Source organism: Danio rerio, chromosome 5 (assembly GCF_052040795.2).
Source record: "Danio rerio strain M-AB ecotype USA chromosome 5, GRCz13ab, whole genome shotgun sequence".
NCBI classification, from domain to species: Eukaryota; Metazoa; Chordata; class Actinopteri; order Cypriniformes; family Danionidae; genus Danio; species Danio rerio.
The window spans coordinates 7,002,994-7,025,145 of record NC_141025.1 but is presented as its reverse complement, the minus strand read 5'-3'; the positions used below and the strand labels follow the sequence as shown (position 1 = coordinate 7,025,145).

The window sequence follows — 22,152 nt, the reverse complement described above, 5'->3', positions numbered from 1 at the left end:
AAAGAATGTCAAGCAACTTTAAAATAAATATAAAAAACATTGTACTCTAATCTACACTATTTGGGAGATTTATGTGAGAGACAACCATCAAATTCAACATATCATTATAAACATTATCATTACTATAGGTGCACAATAAAACACAATAAGTGGTTTAGAACTTACAGATGTTAGATATTATTTAGTTTAATTCTGTAATGAGTAATGAGTGTTTGCGGTGGAGAAATCAAGTTTTATTTGCTTCAACGTTTTATTTGCTCACGTTGTTACCTGCGTAGCCACTAATTTTGTGGTGGCATGTGAGGACATGAGGTGCTTCATTAAATCAGAATTACTTTAACAGATGTTTACAACTGGAAAGGGGGCGGTAAATAATGGAATAATCGTTTATCTCGATTAATGGTTTTTCATAATCGTTAGAAGCCGAAATCGAAAATCGTATTTTCGATTAATTGTACAGCCCTAGTAACCGGTTATGATGTATTACTGAACCGGTACCGAATTGTCCTTGTCTGCATGGCAGTGCATCTAAGGGTGCTTTCACACCTGCCTTATTTAGTTCGATTGAATCGCACTAGAGTTCGTTTTCCCTTTTGGTTAGGTTCATTTGGGCAGGTGAGAATGCACAAATCGTACTCGAGTGCGCACCAAAAGTGGACCAAATAAGCGTACCGACACCTGCTTAAAGAGGTGGTCTTGGTACGCTTTCAAACGAACCCTGGAGCGGTTCGTTTGTGGTGAGAATATGATTCGTACTAAAACAGGTCCAACAGCAAAAAGTACTGCGCCTTTTGGACTAATCCAGCTGCTGTAGGCCGATGCGCTGTGCATTATGAGATATGGAGGAAAAATATTTGTTGACAGCGCTTTACCAACAGAGAGAGCGAGAGAGAGAGGGGAAAACATTACCTGATGGATCGTTGATAATATTTCCGTAAGATGACCATGTCGCAGTTTAGCTAAATTAATTCACGCCTCCTCCTGAAATAACAAGCGAGGCATTAAAACGTTGTTTTCCAGCCACGCTCCATTGTCGAAATGTATAGTTTGTCTAAAGCAGGAATACAATCAGTCAGCGCAGTCGTCCCTCCAGAGTAAAAAGTGACATTTTGTGTCTGCAGGTTTTGTTTACTTGTGGGAGTTCGTTGGCATTTTCCCGCATGTGAATTCTGACCAATCAATAAGCAGTTTAGGAAATATGTTCAACAACATCTGGCCAATGAGAGATGTGGATTTTGTCAGATGACTGCATTTTGGTTCGTTTCAACTGGTTAGGACCAAAGCCAGCAGAGTGGTGCGAAAACGACCCAAAGACGGCAGAAAATGCAACAATGTATCATTTATTACCCTTGGTCCAGACCAAATGAAGCGAACTACAGATGTGAAAGCACCCTAAGTAATGAATTTTGACACCCTTAGGTACTAACCACAATGAAACTACTTGTTAACCAACCACATTACTGAATAATGTTTTATTTTAGACAATATTTACATAATTTTTCTATTTTCAAGAAGTCCGAGTTTTTTGACATAGAATTAGTGTTATTTGCCAGACCTTTTCAGACTTTCCTATCCCTGACTAGCCAGACTTTTTCAACATAATGTCTCTCATCCTCTCTCTTTCGCTCTCTCTCTTATTTTATTTCTGTGCCTTGAACTTCTTACTTGTGATTGAAGGGTGGTGGAATTCAATTCCGTGCAGTAAAAATTAAGACAAAGAGGCCAGAGTTTGGCTTTTCATTTTTCCGGAGGCACAGATTTAGATAAAGAGGGAGGAAAAACAACAGTGACGTATTGATCAAAGGCTGTCGGCCTCTTGTTCAGGAAATTGATCGTCAGGAATAAAAAGCTCTGGGAAGATGACGGATGAAGGGGCAGAAGCTCTTGGCATGGCCAGCGTCTCATTGCCTTCAAATCCAATCACTTCGCAAAGACTTGAGCAACTGCGGAACCTGTTGCTTTGGTTCTGACAGAAGAACTACTGCTTGTTGGATGAATCTAATGAGAATATACTTAAGTGGTAGTGGTGGAAGGGAGCACATCTCACGGTTCGGATCAGATTTTTTTTTTTGGATTAGCAAAAATGGGACAAGACCAGCTGATAAATAAAAATAAAATATGCGATACTGTGAAAAATTATCTTTGTTACTGTTGCTGATAATGCCAAGTGTATAAGTCTAATATTATAATCTTGTACAACAACAAACACTCATATAAAATCAATTAATGATTTAATAACTCATTTATAGGCAGCTCAGGTGTTAGCAGTGTCGCCTCACAGCAAGAAGGTCGCTGGTTTGAGTCCAAGCTGGGTCAGTTGGCATTTATGTGTGGAGTTTGCATGTTCTCTCCATGTTAGTGAGGGTCTCCTCCGGGTGCTCCTGTTTCTCACTACAGTCCAAAGACATGCGTTATAGGTGAATTGGGTAAGCACAATTGGCCACAGTATGTGTGTGAATGCGAGTGTGTGGGTGTTTCCCAGTACTGGGTTGCAGCTGGAAGGGCATCCGCTGCGTAAAACATATGCTGAAATAGTTGGCGGTTCAGTCTGCTGTGGCGACCCCTGATAAATCAGAAACTACGCTGAAAAAAAATGAATAACTCACTCAACATTTCATTACAGTGTCATTTTTGAAGAATTATTCGGAGACACATTTTTGTATGGATGGTTGTCGCCACCTACTGGTTATACAATGTAATAGCTGCAATAGAGCTCCACGATTCTGGCTAAAATAAGATTCACATTTTTTTTTTTTTTGGCTTAAAATAAAGATCACAATTTTCTCTGTAGATGTAATATAAAGATTAATTTGAGTATATGCTATTATTCTTGTTATTTCTCAAACATATGGTAAAAAACACCAATAATAATTAGAGGTGTGAACCTATACCTATATATATATATATATATATATATATATATATATATATATATATCAGGGCTCGAAATTGCGACCATTTTGGTCGCATATGCGCCCGAAAATTAATCTATGCGACCTCATAATATATATGGGAGCATTAGTGCGACTGCAGATAAAGGTTGTAGTGCGACCTGTTTTGATTTTTTTTATAAAAACGTGCTAAATCGCTCTTCCCTACCGCTATATTGGTTCATATTAGCTGTCAATCACTCAAGGTATTCCGCTGTCAGATGACAGGGAAGGAGCTTTTATGACCACGGGAAATGCAAACGGCTGAAGAGTAAAAACTTAAAGCACACAGGTTTGCAAACCCCACCTGAAGTTGAGGCGCAGATGAAAGCGATCATGACACGTCACGTGGTGAATAATGATCCGCCAGCTGAGATCAATCGAGTACGCGCTTCTTGGAGAAGGCGCCCGAATCTCCATGCGTTGCGTTCACTGCGTGTTCAGCGCAAATGTCCGCTAAAAGTCAAATCTAAAACTGTACATATCATCGCCAAAGAAGCTCGCCTTTACTAAGTTTACACTGAAACTGCGGCTCATAACAAAGACCCGTATTGCGCCGATGGTTAGCGCAAGAAACCTGCTCTGCCTGCTCATAAATTGGGTCGGCTGACTCGCCTGCTTTCCACTAACACAAAAACATGAAGATCAGCTCAGACTGAACCTTTAAATTGACACAAACTGAAACCAAAACTTTTAAAGAGTGATAGAAGTGAGACTTTACTTTCTTTTGTCTATTCTTTTTTGTGGTGTATATAATTTTTCATTTATTTACTGATGACTGCTTTGCAGCTTTCAGCATTGAATTTAATTATTTATTATAATATTTTGTTTGTTTTTAGCATAAATATTATTTATTAAATTGACATGCATATAAAAACAGCAGCACCAAATAAATATTTCTTACTGCAATGCTTCATTTTTGTTTGATGCAAACTATACAATTATTTTTCATAAAGTAACAGACTTTTTATAGCAGATAACCTACATTCATGCACATTCAAGGCAGTATAATAATGAGAAATGGAATTCATTGTTACTATTATTGTCATTTTTTATCATCATTAATATTCTATGGCCTAATTATTAGACATTCATTTTGGAATTATTGCTCACAAATATCAATGTTTTCGCAGCATTAGTTAGATAGTTGTTTCTGGTTTTTGTCAGTCCTATTAATGTTGTTTTAAAATACAATAAATCCTTTAAAAAACAATTTGCAGATGTGCTCATTTATTTTTGGTGGGTGCTCCTAAATTTTTTCTGGTGCTCCTAAAATTTTTTTGGTGCTCCTAAATATTTGAAGTTGGGAGCACCGGTGCTACCAAGTAAAAAAGTTAATTTCGAGCCCTGTATATATCACGTCATCGATTCGGTTCAATTCGATATCTCGGTGCCTCACGGTGCATTGACAATGCTTTCTATACACAGTGCTATATTTTGGGAAGAGGCTATAACAAGCTGTCACAGACACACAGCACCACACTGTCTCAATCACACTCATACACAAACATAGACATACACTTAAGCCCTCGCAATATGCATTTAGGCGAGAGAGCTCGCGCTGAGCGGAGCAAAAAAAGAAAAAAAGAAGCACTTTTCTGACGGTCCCTTACTGAGAGCTCCACTCAGCAGGCTTAAAGGGAGCAGTGGTCGTAATGTCGAGCGGAAAAAAAAAAAGCAAAAGACAGCTGTGAAACATAACCAGCTTTGTCTTTTTGTAGGAAACGCACTTTAGATCATTTTAGGGTAAGAGGTTTTTGAGTTATTGCCACTATAACTGAATGTGTCGGGAATATCAAAACAAAACCAACTTAACCGCGCTAATTTCTGGCGCCCCCCTGGATGTACAGCACCCTTAGCATTTCCCTATACTGCCTATGCCATGGGTCAGCCCTAAGTTTGCTCCTGGAGTGTTATAAATACCCGCGCTCACCTACCTACCGAATTGTCCACGTCTTCATAATGGTGCACCGAAAAAACTATTAATTTTGACACCCCTAATAATAATATTAGGTCTATGTGTAATTCTACCGTTGGTTAAAAAAAAACTAATTTTGTATAGATTTGGAATGGTGGACTTGAACAGACTTTTAATTTGTCCTGGTCATTAATGCACAGTAAAATGATGACATCAGAATACAACTATTCATGATTCTAAAGTTGAATTATTATGTTTAAGACATACACTTGTCATCTGGTGTTGACAACATTATTAGAGCATTTTTTTCTACTGGTGAAATCACATTTGTCATTATCAGAATTTCTCTTGCATTATATTCAATGTTATGTAGGCTAGAGTAGTTATACTGACACTGTTAAACATTTATTTTCATGCACAACGATGTGTTCACTATGAAAGAAAAGCATATTAAATGCTTGTCGCAATCAAAACTCTGAAATGCGATATGATGTGCTTGCTTTTGGTTTCATTTTCCCTGTTAAGTGCGCTTCATTCTTCCCGCGTGGCTCCCAAACAATGGCTCTTTGCCACGAACTGATTGTCATTTACAACTTTGTTACCTGTTACTCACAGCTTATGCAGGTTCTGTTCACTACAGTAGACTTCATTCACAGACGCGCACCCGCCCTCTCTGTGGTAACAGCTCACAGTCAGCTCACGCCACGTGTCATTTCTTGGTGCAAATACACCATTACATGAAGACAGAACAGACATTTTTGAGTGAATTATACCTTATAAATGCAGTATGTGACTCTTTCAACACCATTTGGAGGTGTCCATGTTGCTGAGCAATGTATTGTTTCTCTCCTGAACTTGAAAATATGATTGGCAGAATCGTAGAATTGTTGGATTAGGATGGTCTAGGGCAGGGTTTTTCAAAGTCTAAGACAGTGGGCCTCCCTTTTGACACAACTTATCCATTGGCGCCCCCCTCCTCCCAAACACGCGCGCACACACACACACACACACACACACACACACACACACACACACACACACACACACACACACACACACACACACACACACACATATATATATATATATATATATATATATATATATATATATATATATATATATACACACACACATACACAGTGTATATATATATATATATATATATATATATATATATATATATATATATATATATATATATATATATATATATAAAGAAAACTCACTTTTATCATCATTTGCATGAAAGTGCAATTATTTACAGAGTAATAACAAGTATTTTAATATAACGTTTTTAAAACTAGGATGATGGTTCAATATAAATAGAACAGATCCAAGAACTGTCCATTCCAGTCAAAACAGTCAAAGTTTAGCGGGTCTCATGCTGTCATTAGCCAAAATATCTTGACACATCACACATAAAGGTGGTGGATTATCAGCTGGTCCTGTCCACGTAAATCCTAAACTCAAATACTGATCATCATATCGTCGTCTTTTGGGTTTAAGCCCTGAATTCGATAGCTTTGAATCGGGGGGGTCTCAGAAACCGATCCATTGTGTTAGCAGGCATATACCTGTATTGGCGGTCTTGCCAAACAGAAGCGAATTCACAGCTATGGCCTTCTGGGTAAAAAAGGTTTTCTTATTTTAGACGTATTATTTTTTTTTAGCTTTGTTTAATTAAAACGTTTCAATATTATAAAAAGTACATATAATAATTAAACTTAATAATTATATTTTTATTATATAATATTTTTTCCCTCGCCTCCCCTGACATGCTCTGGTGCCCTCCCCAGGGGAGGCGCGCCTCACACTTTGAAAACCCCTGGTCTAGGGCAGTGATGCTTAACCCCGTTCCTGGAGATCGACCTTCCTGCAAAGTTCAGCTCCAACTTTGATCAGACACACCTGATCCAATTAAGTAGGACCTGAACAGCACTTGATAATTACAGCCAGGTGTGTTTGATATGGGTTGCAACTGAAATCAGGAACAGGGTTGGTCACGCCTGGTCTAGGGGGTGGAATCGAGATCGCAATCTTTTTTTCATTAATCGTGCAGCTCTAAGCTGCAACTTTAATTTTGAACGTCAAGTTGCATTAAACTGTCATTTTTAATCTGTAACTTAAGCATCAGTGTTTACAGTATATCTGGACTATAAACTGTTATCTCGGAACTTCTGTTATGTGATTGTTTGTAATTTGTAACTAACTGAAAAAAGACTGAACCTCTCTCTTGGTCTAATGCAGATTTTAATGCGGCACTTTAAAGGATTAATAAACATGCAAATAACGATCATTTGTAAATTAGGTTGCATGGGTGTTTGAATCGAGATTGTGGTCTTTTCATGATTAACTGTGCAGCTATACACTGAATACATTAATGCAGGGTTATAGGGCTGTGCAATTAATCGAAAATCCGATTTCGATTTCCGCTTTTAACGATTATGAAAAACCATTAATTGAGATAAACGATTATTCCATCACGTACCGCCCCCTTTCAGTTGTACACGTGTGAAAACTCTTTGCCTCTGCAAAGCTCAGTTCCACGTGAAAATGACTAAAAGCGTGTGCTGTAATGTAACTTTTGCAGCACGGGATGCGCATCATTCATAATTTTAAAAGCGTAAAAGAGCACGTGCTGTTGTGTGTGTGCGCGCGCCGTGTCTGGCCTCGGACAGGTAGCGTGAGTTTGTGTTTGTGCGCACACCGTGTTTGGCCTCGGACAGCAGAGCACACACACATCTAACGCGATCTTCTGAGTGCTTTAATGGTCAAATACATGCACATTTGTGTCAGAGCGCAGTGTTTATTGATTATTCATATTAACCCCCATTTGTGTAACAAACTAACAAGTTGAGAATCAAAAGACACGAGAAAGAGAAACCATATCAGAGCGGCACTATTCTTAAAGTGACAGCGTGCGGTATTCCTGCTGCTGTCGACTGTTTTTATTATCAATCAATAATAAAATCAAAAATACAGTGAAGATGCTTAAAGCACAGTTTAAACATAACAGATTTAATAACTCATTTCTAATAACTGATTACTTTTATCTTTGCTATGATGACAGTACATTATATTTTACACATTATCTTTATAGATATTCTTCTAGATACTAGTATTCAGTGACATTCAAAGGCTTAATTAGGGTAAGTAGATAAGTCATTGTATAACAGTAGTTTCTTCTGCACACAATCAAACATATTTATTGCTTAAAGGGGCTAATAATATCAAGCTATTATAGGTTTCAAAATATTCAAACCTGCTTTTATTCTAGCTGAAATAAAACAAAATGCCTTTCTCCAGAAGAAGAAAAATTTATTGGAAATACTGTAAAAAAAAAACCTGTTAAACATCATTTGGGAAATATTTATATATAAAAATAAATTCACAGGAGGATGAATAATTTTGACTTTAACTGATAATCGTTTTGAATAATCGTGATTACAATTATGACCAAAATAATCGTGATTCTGATTTTTCCCATAATCGAGCAGCCCTACAGGGTTAACAGAAAACCCCTTTAATAACCTAAGAAAGCATTTAGGTGCCACCACAACTTGTCATAATTACATTTTACCGGAAAGCCAAATTTCATTCATACATGCCATTTGAATGTTGTGGGAGGTGATCTTTCTGCGACTTGCTATAAGTTTAGGATTTATCTACAAGAGAAAAAAAAAGTTAATAATCTACGGGTCGCGTTCGTGCGACCATATGGTGTGATCTGAACGGGAACCAAAAGCATTCGTTAATCCCAGAATAAAAAATCTCCTGATAATTCACTCTCATTTTTATTGGCATGCAGTTGTGGCATGATGTTAGAGACTTGTAATCAGAAGGTTGCAGGTTCGATTCCCAGTCCCGACAAGAATTGAAGATGGACGGTGTATGCTCACAGTGTGTGCTTGTGTGTGTGTGTGTGTGTGTGTGTGTGTGCACTGGGGATTGAAGTAGAGTTTGGGAAGCAACACTATCTGACAAAAGTCTTGTCACCTATCCAAGTTTTAGGTAGGGTTGGGTATCGTTTGGGGTTTTTTCGATACCGGTGCCTAATCTGTACTTTTAAAACGATACCAGTGCCAAAACGGTGCCTGAATCGATACTTTTTAGCCACAAAATGATGGTGGATGACTTAACAAAAATATTTTGTTTGACAAAATATTTTTAAAAATCATTTTAATAGAACAATATAATTACAGTTTAAAGTAAACATCAATTCAGATTGTATTACATTAATACATTTCCTTTGATCATTTGTTGGTTAGCATGAATTTAAGATTTGCATTATGAAGTTACATTAGCTTACTATTAACCTGTGGGGGGCGGGCAGGGGCCACGCAGTTTTAGGAGCACATTTTAACAAATACAGGACTCGAAATTGCGACCATTTTGGTCGCATATGCGCCCTAAAATTAATCTATGCGACCTCATAATATATATGGGAGCATTAGTGCGACTGCAGATAATGGTTGTAGTGCGACCTGTTTTGTTTTTTTGCAAAAACGTCCTGTATCGCTCTTCCATGCTGCTATATTGGTTCATATTAGCTGTCATTCACTCAAGGTATTCCGCTGTCAGATGACAGGGAAGGAGCCTTTATGACCACGGGAAATGCAAACGGCTGAATAGTGAAAACTTAAAGCACACAGGTTTGCAAACCCCACCTGAAGTTGAGGCACAGATGAGAGCGATCATGATGCGTCACGTGGTGAATAATGATCTGCCAGCTGAGATCAATCGAGTACGCGCTTCTTGGAGAAGGCGCCCGAATCTCCATGCGTTGCGTTCACTGCGTGTTCAGCGCAAATGTCCGCTAAAAGTCAAATATAATACTGTACATATCATCGCCAAAGAAGCTCGCCTTTACTAAGTTTACACTGAAACAGCGGCTCATAACAAAGACCGGTATTGGGCCGGTGGTGCTGCCTGCTCATAAATTGGGTCGGCTGACTCGCCAGCTTTTCCACTAACACAAAAAAATAAAGATCAGCTCAGACTGAACCTTTAAATTGACACAAACTGAAACCAAAACTTTTAAAGAGTGATAGAAGTGAGACTTTACTTACTTTCTTTTGTCTATTCTTTCTTGAGGTGTATATTATTATTTTTTTTATTTACTGATGACTGCTTTGCAGCTTTCATCATTGAATTGAATGATTTATTATAATCTTTTGTTTGTTTTGTAGCAGAAATATTATTTAATAAATTGACATGCATATAAAAACAGCAGTGCAAAATAAATATTTCTTACTGCAATGCTTCATTTTTGTTTGATGCAAACTATACAATTATTTTTCATAAAGTAACAGACTTTTTATAGCAGATAACCTACATTCATGCACATTCAAGGCAGTATCATAATGAGAAATGGAATTCATTGTTACTATTATTGTCATTTTTTATCATCATTAATATTCTATGGCCTAATTAGTAGACATTCATTTTGGAATTATTGCACACAAATATCAAAGTCTTCGCAGCATTAGTTAGATAGTTGTTTCTGGTTTTTGTCAGTCCTATTAATGTTGTTTTAAAATACAATAAATCCCTTAAAAAACAATTTGCAGCGGTGCTCATTCATTTTTGGTGGGTGCTCCTAAATTTTTTCTGGTGCTCCTAAAATTGTTTTGGTGCTCCTAAATATTTGAAGTTGGGAGCACCGGTGCTACCAAGTAAAAAAGTTAATTTCGAGCCCTGAAATAAATCACAAAATACTTACAACTTTATTTAAAGTCATTTGTTTTCATGCATCACTCTGCAGTCTTCATAAACTCAAAATAATCTTCCTTGTTTATTTATTTGACAAGTAACGTTATACTGGTGTATGAGAACATATTTCTAACATTCAAGTACATCAAGGCACATCGCTGCAACTGTAGGCCTGTTAAAGTTTACAGTTGAAGTCAATTTATTTTGCCCTCCCATTCATTTACAATAATGTTTCTGAAAATTTTGACACTCTTTCCTAAAAAAATAATTATTCTGGAGTCATAATAAGTCCTATTTCTTATTTTTAATTTTGTGCATTGATAATGACCAAAACACATTGAATGACAGTAAAAAGTAGCAATTTTACCCAATAAATGCGTTAATAATATCCACTGATTTATATATAGTCATTCAAATTAACTTAAAACGATTAAAAACTGCAACAAACATTTATTTAGGCCCGAACTACAAAACCAAAAGTAAAACAGTTTTAGTATCAGTTTTGGTAAGTTGCACGCTAGTGTTGCAGGAGAGGGCCGTGGTCGCTTTAAGACTTGCTATTTAAGGGAGTTGTAGTCCATAGCGAAGTGTATTGTGGGTAGTGTAGTTCGACACGCATGCTGGATGATGTGAGCTTGATGTGTGCTGTGCTGTGCAGCTGAAGCTAAGGAAGAAAGTTTTACTCTGCTTTGTTTTATGTTCACTCAAGTTATTCCACCCGAGAGCTGTTCATAACTAGATAGAATAGACATAGAGATAGAAAAAGAGATAGATTGATCTCTGCAGCAGCTGCCGGAGAGCTGCGCGCTGCAGACACAGCTGGTGTGAAAGGCAAACGGCTGCGTGCTGCTACTGCTCTCCACACGCGCTGCTCACGCACTGCTTTCGCTTGCGGTCTGAAACAGGCGTCAAAGTCAAACGCCTGCGTGCTGCTTCTACTCAACATACAGTACGCGCTTCACACGCTCTTATAGGCAACAAATTAGGCACTGAAATTCATACGCTGATTTAATACCGGTACGTACCAGTTACCTAGGTACCGGTGCTATAATGGCACCGGGTTTCGGTACCCAACCCTAGTTTTAGGAAGAACAAATTATAAATTAACTTCTAGTTGATTAATTGGATATTTGCCCGAGAGTGTATGTGTGGTCACGTGATGTCCGTTTTCAGCATTTTTGGTGTGGACGGAGAGTTGTTCAGAAACGCTGGGTAAACCGCTAGTGTGGACGCGGATCGTTTTCATTCTAAAACGCCGTTTTAAAACTAAAACGCACTAGTATAAACAGGGCCTCATGCTGTTGATGTTGCCATCCACTCTGCAGATCTCTCGCACACCTCCATACTGAATGCAACCCCAAACCATGATTTTTCCTTCACCAAACTTGACTGATTTCTATGAGAATCTTGGGTCCATGCGGGTTCCAGTAGGTCTTCTGCAGTATCTTCGGCAGTATTTGTGATGATTGGGATGCAGCTCAACAGATGAGTCATCAGAAAAATCCACCTTCTGCCACTTTTACAAATGATCAACTAGAAGTCAAGTTAGTATGTGTTGCTCTTAGAACTGGGATCGACGACAAGACTTATTACTTCTTGTCATCCAAGATGTCAGTTTCTGAACTTTTTTCTTCAGTGTGAGGAGGTGGATGTTTCTCCATATTGTTGACTTCAGTGGTGCTCAGAGGATGACGTTTCAGTACATCTCAATTCAAAATGAGATTCAAAATGTATGTACTTTTTAACATTTAAAAAAAACTAAACTTTTAACATTTTATGTCATGACAATATTTTTTGCTGGGCAGCACGGTGGTGCAGTGGGTAGCACAATCACCTCACAGCAAGAAGGTCACTGGTTCAAACCCAGGCCGGATCTGTTGGCATTTCCGTGTTGAGTCCACTTGTTCTCTCAGTGTTCGCGTGGGTTTCCTCCAGGTGCTCCGGTTTCCCCCAAAAGTCCAAAAACATATGGTATAGGTAAATTGGGTAAGCTAAATTGTCCGTAGTGTATGTGTGTGAATGCATGTGCATTCAGTGATTGTTTCCCAGTGATGGGTTGCAGCTGGAAGGACATCCAAACAAAACATGTGCTGATAAGTTGGCGGTTCATTCCGCTGTGGCAACCCCGGATTAATAAAGCGACTAAGCCGAAAAGAAAACGAATGAATGATTGAATATATTCGCTACAATTCATCCAGAATTATAAAAGATTCTAGAGAAATTATACACAATTGAGATTTTCTATGATGTTGGATTTCTTCTAATTTTAACTGCTAAGTTTTATGTTGCCATCATTCTTCAAATCAGGATTTGCACATATATTGTTATTGTTCACATAAATCTAAGGTCATGCGAAATAGAAAGGTCTAAAAGAGGAAGGATTTTCTAGTTTGTTTCGATAGGTTTGTTTGTGCGTGCGTGCGTGTGTGTGTGTGTGTGTGTGTGTGTGTGTGTGTGTATGTATGTGTGTATGTGTTTTTGTGACATCAGGACACAAATCTGTATAATGACATGGGTATGACACAGGTATTACAAAAATGAGGTCAAATATGAGGACATTGGTGATGTCCTCATTTCTCAAAATGCTTATAAATCCTAGAGAATGAGTTTAATCAGAGAGTAAAGCTGCACACAGTCTACTGTGATGGTTGGGTTTAGGCGTGGGGTGGGGTGAGGGCAATACAATATACGGTTTGGACAGTATAAAATCAATGGAAACCTATGTAATGTCCCCACTTTTCACAAAAACAAACGTGTGTGTGTGTTTCTTTAGACACTTGTACTCTCTGTTCTTTGTGTCAGAACACATTACCTGTTTTCTAAGCATGTGTTCATATCTATAACCATCAACAGGGTGTGAACACACACACACACACACACACACACACACACACACACACACACACACGCACACATACAGATACGTCTTTCACATATTCAGCTGTTCTGAAAATAGACTATAACAGGAGAATGCGAGGGTTATTTCACCCTCTAAAATGAAAAATTGAACCAGTTCTGTATTGTTTTTCATAAAGAAATTGATGTACCTGTTCAGGGTCAATTTGTTTCTTTTGCATTTTGACCATTTAAGCCAGGGGTGGGCAAACTCAGTCCTGGAGGGCAGGTGTCCTTCACAGTTTTGCTTTAATCCAAATCAAAGGCCCTGTTTACACTTTCGGTTAAATGTGACCCAATCACTTTTTTTTAGCTCATATGTGACATACCTGTAGATCAGATCTGTTCTATGGCCATGCAAAAAAAAAAAAAAACTGCATGCATTTCGATATTCAGAGATTGGTTTCAGGCCTCCTTAAAGAAATAAATAGAAAATAAATCAAATATGAATCAGATATGTGACGATGCGACTATCATGTAAACAGGCAGGCTTATTGAGGCATTCAATTTTGTACGTCATTAAACTTGCGACAATGTGATACTTCTCTGCAGTTAAATGACGGAGAAGGAAGAGCCGACGCGGTAAACAACAACAGAGGAAACATGGAGGAGGAAAGTGGTCAGTGGCCGCAATTTGAATGTATAAGAAATAATGTAAAGCGAAATAAGAGTTTAAATTAACAGAAAATGGCAGCTTATTTCAAGGTTTTGTAGCGTAATATACAACACCAACCCAAACAATATAGCACTTTAAACTATTAAAAATGTTCATAAAAGTTACTTTTTTTTTAAAAACTTATTTTGGTTAAAAGATGTTGGAAGAATGATCTAGACCCCATAATTCAATTCAAAAGCATAAATTGAATTGAATTTAATTGAATTTTATTTAACAGATTTTAGTCAAGCTGGACAAAAATACAAAGCATCCCATACTATTTGAAATAAAAAAAACTGTCGAGGATAAAAACACAATAAAGCCCTGGGCTTGTTTCCATTGCGGTCCTCGCTGTTAAATAAAATAAAGTATGGCTTCAAAACACAGATGTGATGCATAAAACAAAACGATGCCTCCACATTTTAAAATGGGAACAAAATAATTCAAAAATACATTCCTTCATTCATTATTTTTTTTCGGCTTAGTTTCGCCACAGCGGAATGAACCGTCAACTTATCCAGCATATGTTTTACGCAGCGGATGGCCTTCCAGTTGCAACCCTATTTGCAATCAAGTAGCATACAAAATAAAACATCCTCGTCCACCTTGCAAACTAGTTATACTCATAAACGCCCATCTTTTGATAGCTTTTTTGAACCTCCTTAAGTCTTTTATTTCCTTCATCGATTTTGGTCATTTGTTCCACATGATTGCACTTGTATATAAAAACATATTTTTCCCCACCAGACCTCTAAATGTAAATAAGCAAATATTAAAAATCCCAACCCCTAGCACTGGATAAATACTGCTGCCTTAAAAATAGTTCACCAAATAATTAGGAACCACATTATTAAACATTTTATGGACCATTCTCAGTTTTAAAAACAAACTTTACTACTAACAGTTAACATGCCAAATTCTTTAAAAAACTCTTTGTGCAAAAATGTTAAATTTAAAGTTAAAAATGAATTATACTAGCTAATTTTGTTCCTTTTGCAATTTTTCCTTCATATTCTGTGAGCAGCTACTATACCAACATGAGGTAGCATAATCAAAATGGGGTTGAATCAAAGCTCATGACAAAAAATGTTATGATTTTATTTATTGAATGAACATCCGACAGATCAGTTTGCCTTGCGAAGAACCTAATTTTTCCACATATCTCCGTAAAAACCTTTCTTACCATAACATCTCCAGATAATTTATTATCTATAAAACATCCCAAATAATTTACTAAATTTTTCGACTCAGTTTTGTAGTTAGGAATAATGATTGGAAAACTATCCTCTTTCTTTAATTTCAGTCTTGAAGCAAATAAAATAGCCTTTGTTTTACCTATGTGTAAAGAAAGTTATCTAAAAAACAGTTTTACACACTTCTTAAGCCTAGTTCACACTAGAGGATTTTAAGCCTGATTTGAGCCCGATTTGGAAGTTAACGAGTTCGCCGACAGATCGGGCTGTGATCGGGAAGAAATCTGCGGGTGCTCGGCGCTCGCCGCTCTTTATGTGTGAACTACTGAACAACGCATCAACGAGGCTCGCTGACGCGTCGCCGACACCTCGCAGACGGAAATCCAACATTTAGCATGCTAAATATTCCAGAGCAGTCAGCCGACTCAACCCCACGTGTGGTCCGATGTAGTGACGAGCTGCAGCCAATGAGAGAGCATATCAGCATGAGCTGAATGCCTGTGTGCTCAGGAGCTCAACAGAAACATCTGTGATTGGTCAGAATGGGCATCGATGCACTCGCTTCATTCTGCGTTAACACAGACATGAGAGTAGGCTATATTAACAGTGGAACTAGAATACTGTAACTATTAGAAGTACCATACTGCTCATTCTGATCGTTCTCATATAAAACGCCATACTGTCACAACATATTTACATTCAAAGCTATTATTGAGATATTAAAATTAAGCTTTGAATGTCTGGCATCATATTTAATGACACCATTACCCTAAAAATATAATCTTTTTTTCGTAAAACAGCCAATAAATATGTAGTTAAGATAGTAGAACACGCAAACGTCTTGGCTTTCATTTTCACTCTCAAACATGAGCTATTTCACGGCACAGAATATGCTGTTTTGAAAGATATCTGAAGTAAATTGAGGTTTTTGCCATTAAAAAGTTTTGTTTATGTTAGCAGGAAGTTGCTAGGCAAAAAATGCACACATTTAAAGTCACAGCGAAAAGTATCACACATGCATGCAGTCATTTTAACCAATATGGTAATTTAATGCAGAAATGCTCAGTTCTTTACTGTTTTGTAGTAAAAAAAAAACAATGTCAGAAAGAAATACACTGATAGTTAGAAAACGGCAGGGTGTTATAAATATGTTAGTTTTATTTCAAAGAGTTATACAATTACAAAAATTAAAAACTCTCTGTGTATCTATCCACTGGAACCTTGCAGATGAGTGATTAATGCGCTGATGAATCAGCTGATTTGACGATGTTTTTAAATGCTTTCTCCAAAGCTTGAAACGCTGTCAGTGATGTCATCCGCACACAAGCAGCCAATAGTGTTCAGCTTTTTCTGACGACTCCTCCCTCAAAATGTCATTGGCTGTGGTTTGGTAGCTTGAATGAGCTGTTGGGGAATGAGTTGTTGTCAGATCATGTAGTGTGTGACCCCCCTCTTGTGGATCATTCACAGAGTGTTGCGTAGTGTGAACACCACAGCGATTAAAAGACACAAAGTCAAGTCATGTAGTGTGAACGGCACAGCGATCTGCTGATGTTTAAAATCCTGTAGTGTGAACTAGGCTTTAACCGAACTCATGATTTATTGCTTGGCCCTTTTTTCTTGATGAAATACTGAAATTGGTTTTAAATCATTAATATATAAAAGAAAAAATAATTTACCTAAAATACTTCCTTGAGGAACTCCAAAATTGATTGATTGATAAATCAAATAGCAAAATCCCCAAATAAAATATAAGGAAAAGGAAATATAAATTTTTTTTTTATAAAAACTGCTAATTTACAGATATATTTACAGGGTGTATATAAAATTAAGTCCTAAAAAGTTCAAAAGTCTTGTAAAAATGCTCAGTAGCATTGTTTTTTTTTCCAACCAGTGCCCTATAAAGGAGTAATGAGTGCAGGATTGTGACTCAGAATTTCTGAATTAAAATCTCCGTTTTGATGGTGCAGTTCCTCCAAAGTCCCTATAAACTTTTTTCTTCGAAGACTCCTCTTTTTCATGCCATGTCCCCTTCGAAGCCACTTCACTTTGCAGAATTATATTTGCTCTCTAGTGGTCCAATTGTATGCGAACAGAGTGTATTGAAGGTGAAATGCAGGCTCACGTACGTGTCTAGTCATTCTTTCTTCTCATCCATCACATTTAGAGTCCAGATGTGGCCTAGTGATACGGAGCTGTCGCACATGCATGATTGATTGTTGACCTCTGTCAGTGACAAAGGTGATATTTGGGATTCTTTTCTTTTACCGAGGTGAAGTGTTGAGCGTGATTTATGAAAGGAAATAAAAGATGCTTCTTTGACTATAAACTACATCATTATCATTATGATCTATGGCATTATTGCTGGAGCTCGTGAGACCATTAAGAAGCGGAGAATAATAAGACTCTGGAGTAATAAGTCAGTGTTTTACAAAGTTTCCAGTTTCATACTTGAGTAAAAGTAGTTTGGAAAATGACTCATTGTACTTTTTTATTAATAATTCATTTTTTATGTGCCTAAGTGATTGGCAAACATAGGGCATGATTATGTACTTGGCAGACTAGTCAGGAGGCGGAATTGCCTTGCAGTTTGTTGGAATAGTTCTGTAGCTTCATCCAAGTTGCAGTTTGATTATGGGAGGTCATGCAATGCATATGAATAGATTCAAATTGGGGCTATGTAATGCCATTTTTAATTTGAGTTTTGCTGGACTTAACTCATTTACACTGTTTAGGGTGCATATTACCGTGTGACGTTGGTTGATAATATCGTTTCAGCATCGATGTTGCAATGTGTATTTGATTTTGCCAACAACTGCATGTTTTGAATGACATGAAATTAAATGAACTGAAGTATTTTCAGTCTGATAAAATTGCACAAATCTGTGATATCATCATTTTTAAAAAATGTCTAAAGGATCTGATCATAACATCACGTCGATCCTTAAGTTTTCATTTACTCTGCAAAAAAGAAAAAAAAAAAAGTCTTATCTCATTACTCCGTAGCACTGTGTGTGTTATTTTAGCTGATGCAGCTTTTCGAGAAGGCATTGAAGGTTTTGAACTTTTGCTTGTCCTCTCAGGAGTTCTGTTTCAAAAAGAAAGTCTCTGAAAATCACTGTTCTGTTTCTGCAGAGCTCTGAAGAGCCGTAATCGCATGTGACGCAAATCAAGTCTTCCTTGCCTGAGGCCGGTGTGTGCGTGTGTGTGTGTGTGTATCAGCTCAATGCAGCAGGTGAGAGTTCTTTACAGAGAAATGAGCTTGTCGGAGTTACATCAGATAAGAGAGCGATAGAGCTAATACTTTCATCAGGAGGAAAGATGACAGGGGTGCTTCGGAAGAAAGAGAGTCGGGACAGAAGAAAGGAATCGCACTTTATGATCCTCGGATAAGCTGACAGAGACAAAGTCAAAGTTATTCACAGAGACTGTAGTAAAAAAAACACTCACAAATAAACTTGAATTATAATGTGTTGCCGTAGTCATAGAAAGGGCTTTAATAAATACATTTTTTTATATTAAAAAAGTATATACAGCTGAAAAAGTTTTTGGTAACACTTGATTTTCATTCATTTATTTTCTTTTAGCTTAGTTCCTTTATTCATCAGGGGTCGCCACAGTGAAATTAACCACCAACTTATCCAGCATATGTTTTACATAGCAGATGCCCTTCCAGCTGCAACCCAGTACTAGGAAACACCCACACACTCTCATTTTCACACACGCTCATAAACTACGGCCAATTTAGCTTATTCAATTCACCTATAGTGCATGTGCTTGGAATATGGGGGAAACCGGAGCACCTGGAGGAAACCCACGCCAACATGGGGAGAACATGCAAACACAGAAATGCCAACTGGCCCAGCTGAGACTAGCTAACTTGAACTAACTTCTTGCTGCGAGGTGACAGTGCCAACCACTGAGCCACCATGTCGCCACACTTGATTTTAAGTTCCTCAAATTCTTAATAGTTCTCATTATAGCTAATGACTTGTTACCTGCCTATTATTAAGATGTCAGCTGTTTACTAGTACTTATAAAGTACATATTCTGCATGATCTTTTTCTACACCGTAAAAAAATAATCAAGATTTTAAAAAAATTAAGAGTTTCAGTTATTAACTATTGCAAGTTTTTTGTAGAGTAATATCCAACACTAACACAGACAATATAACACATCAAACCAAAATAATAATTATAATAATAAAAATAATTCCTTACATTTATATAGTGATTTTCTGGGCAATCAAAGCGCTTTACACATAGGGGGGAATCTCCTAATCCAAAAGCAGTGCGCAGCATCCACCTGGATGACGCGACTGCAGCCATTTTGCGCCAGACCGCACATGACACACCAGCTGATAGGTGGAGAGGGGACAGAGTGATAAAGCCAATTATGATATTGGGAGGGTTAGGAGGCCATGATGGACAGAGGCCAGTGGGCAAATTTGGCCAGGATGCCGAGGTTAAACCCCAACTCTTTTCGAAGAACATCCTGGGATTTTTAATGACCACAGAGAGTCAGGACCTCGGTTTAACGTCTCATCCGAAAGACGGCCCTCACTGAGCAGTATAGAGTCCCTGTCACTGTACTGGGGCATTAGGACCCACACAGACCGCAAGTTGGGCGCCCCCTGCTGGCCACACTAACACCACTGCCGGCAGCAACACAGGTACACAGGTACTCCCATCCAGGTACTGACCTGGCACAGCCCTGCTTAGTTTCAGTTGGCGACCATGTGAGAGTTGCAGAGAGCTAGCTGCCAGCAAAATGTTAATAAAAGGTGCTTGGTTTCAAGGTTAAAAGTCAGGATAAAAGAAAGGAATCACATTTTATGATCCTCAGATTAGGCTTATTAATTAGGCTTAGATTAGGTATAAGTTTCTGACGGGATGATAACCTTAGATAAAAATATTAAGGTTTCACAATATCACGGTATTGTCATTACTTCTCTAAAAAAGATTCTTTTGAAATGTTTTAATTAAAAAACAACAACTTTTTCCCCCTTTGAAAACAATATATTTTACTTTTTGAAAGATTTAAAATATAAACATGTCAGGCTAAATAATTAAAAGGTTTAATTGACTTCTGCTGTCTTCATTTGTTACAGATTCCGTTACAATTTAAAATGACATCTTTGGATATCTTTTCTGCTGGAGATACTGTTTTCCTAAAAAAATAAATCAATAAATAAATAAAAAACCATTCACATACCTTATTAACGGTATTGCAGGAAATTTTTGCCGGTTTTAAAACCTTGACCTTGACTATACCTTGAAAACGGTTATCGTCCCATGCCTAGCTCAAATGAGACCAAGTCAAAGTTTTCACAGATAGACTTGTGTTGTATAGTAATAACACACACAATAACATTTTATTTTTGATGGTCCATTTGAGTATTAGTAGACTGTCTGCGTAATATCTGCTGATACTGCTCCTTCAACAGACATTTAACAGACTATAAGAAACTTTGCAAGTACAGGTCAACCTACACTAACCCCAACCCCAACAGTCTACTTATAATCTAATGAGAATTAGTTGGCATGTAGATGCAGTGTAACTTAAATTCAACAAACAGACCATCAAAATAAAGTGTGACCACACACACACACACACACACACACACACACACACAAATCCAAATCCCTCCCATTTTTAGGCCCACCCCTATGTGACGCCCACTGATTTGATTGACAGCTCGGTAGCAGCGTTATTTTCATTCATTCATTCATTCATTCATTCATTCATTCATTCATTTTTTTTTCAGCTTAGTCCCTTTATTAATCAGGGGTCAGCACAGCGGAATGAACTGCAAACTTATCAAGCAAATGTTTTACAATTGGTGTTTACAATTTGCTATTCCCTGATCATGTGACCGTGAAGAGTGAAGTCATGTTCAATGTAAAGGGTGATCATTGGTATGGTGAAATAATACCTGTGGTGTGGATAAAAGCCTTCTGTCACAGCTTGAGCCCAATGGTTTTTGTCATTGTCATCCTGGACTATGACTGTATGACATTTGTATTTCAATTTCAACAAATGCGATGCGCCATTCGACATTATTTTTATTTAAAGAAATATAAAATCATACTGCTTCTGTTAGGATTAAAATGATTGTTGACAAACACATGAAATAAGCTGGAAGCATACCATTCCCAGTGATAAAGAGACAATCATGAAGTATTTGATTCGTCAAGGAACAGAATCATATCAACTCATTATGTGACCCTGAACCACAAAACCAGCTTTAGGGTTTAAGTGGCAATAAGCAGAAATGCGTTGTATGGGTAAACATTTTTTTTATGCCTAAAATAGCTAGAATGTTAACCCTTGTGTGCTGTTGGGAATGTTTTCATCCACTCTGGGCTGATTTTGAGTCTTAATGTGGCCACAACTTTTTCCGTTTCAGCAAGCAGAATGATATTCGATGACACATATTAGTCCCAAATCCAAATTTAACCCCTTAGCCCTTCCCCATACCCCTACCCCTAGTTTTGCACGTCCATGTGAAGGGGTAGGGCTGTCCTAATTCTCTTTAGCGTGAAGTTGTAGGGCTGAGGGGAAGGGCTATATACCCCTTTGAACAAATACTTTTCAGGACCATACTCAAAACCAAGGGGTAAGAAAATATCCCAGAATACACCATCTACAATGGCAGCACAGCTGCACCCGGAATTAAGGAGATTCACAAATTAGTATTTATTTATTTTTTGCCATTATTACAAATTTTTACATCAAACAAACACGTTTTAATACATTCATAACCGCGTTTCTGTTTTACCGTCATGCTTAAAAAAAAAATGCTAAATTGCCACATTAGATTGTTATGATATCATAATATATGCC

General features: G+C 37.5%; 1 protein-coding gene across 20 annotated transcripts in view; it reads left to right on the top strand.

The window, feature by feature from the left end:
- The window catches only part of LOC101883723 (uncharacterized), a 321,837-nt gene that overhangs the window by 8,073 nt on the left and 291,612 nt on the right, over positions 1 to 22,152 (top strand). For 9 of the 20 annotated variants that reach the window (XM_087253126.1, XM_087253117.1, XM_087253130.1 and 6 more), the window contains exon 2: positions 18,442 to 18,541. The exons of the other annotated variants lie outside the window; for them this stretch is intronic. The gene's annotated coding sequence lies outside the window, so the exon portion shown is untranslated. The remainder of the gene's footprint in view (positions 1 to 18,441; positions 18,542 to 22,152) is intronic. 20 annotated transcript variants of the gene reach the window in all.